We start from the raw sequence: 972 nt of genomic DNA on the forward strand, positions 1-972 counted from the left end.
AAAAAAAAAAAAAAAAAAAAAAAAAAAACCTCGGTTTCCGCTAAGAAACTGAGGAATTGAATTGAAGTGAAGCTACGTAGGATGTCGGAAAGGTTGTAGGGTCGTGTTTGGGGGTAGTAAAAAGAAATTGGGGGTTACAAAAGAGAAGAAATGGGTGGAAGGGGGCTTTATGTTTTACCAATTGTGGGAGACCAAACACTGAGCTTTCGTTTTCATGTATAGTGTTTGCATGCAGAATTGAAGCAGAAGAATCGGAGTCCAAAACCCTAGGAATTGAATCTCTCTCTCTCTCTCTCTCATCACCTCCATATATCTGTCATTGGTGCCATCATTTAATTTGCAGTTTGGCGCAACATTTTGTCTCTTGGGCGCTCCTATTTGGCACTCTTAAATTAGCTTTCTCTTTACTATTTCTTCTCCTGTTTTAATGGGGGCATAGAAAGTAGGCTGGCTAGAATTATTGAAGCATTTGGATATTTATTTCATTTTCATGGACCACTTTCATTTCATTTCATCATTATTGTTATCATTATTATTATTGCATTGCGGCCATGCACTTATCTATCCTATATCCTATGTCATTATATTGTTGACTGCCATTCCTTTCTTTTCAATTAACTAATTCACTTATCATTATATGTCAAAACACCCCGAACTTTTGCAATCATATGTAATAATTATTACGCAAGAGTAGGGTTTAATAAGTACAAAACTACAACTGCATATTCTTGTCATCCAATAAAAACAAGAATGAGTTGAGAGATCAAGAAGGTAAAAGAAGCAATCAAGTCAAGACCAATGGAATATATAATCCATTTCAGGAGTTAATTTTAGCTCTCCCAACATTTTACAATTAATTTTATAAGTACTTATGGCTTAAATTGTAATTAATAACTACAAGTTATTTCCTATACTAGTTAGTGGTATGACTCTAGGAGAGCAAGTGGGAATCACCATGCCCATGCCCGGGTA

Source organism: Ipomoea triloba, chromosome 11, assembly GCF_003576645.1.
Source record: "Ipomoea triloba cultivar NCNSP0323 chromosome 11, ASM357664v1".
In the NCBI taxonomy this organism is placed as follows: Eukaryota; Viridiplantae; Streptophyta; class Magnoliopsida; order Solanales; family Convolvulaceae; genus Ipomoea; species Ipomoea triloba.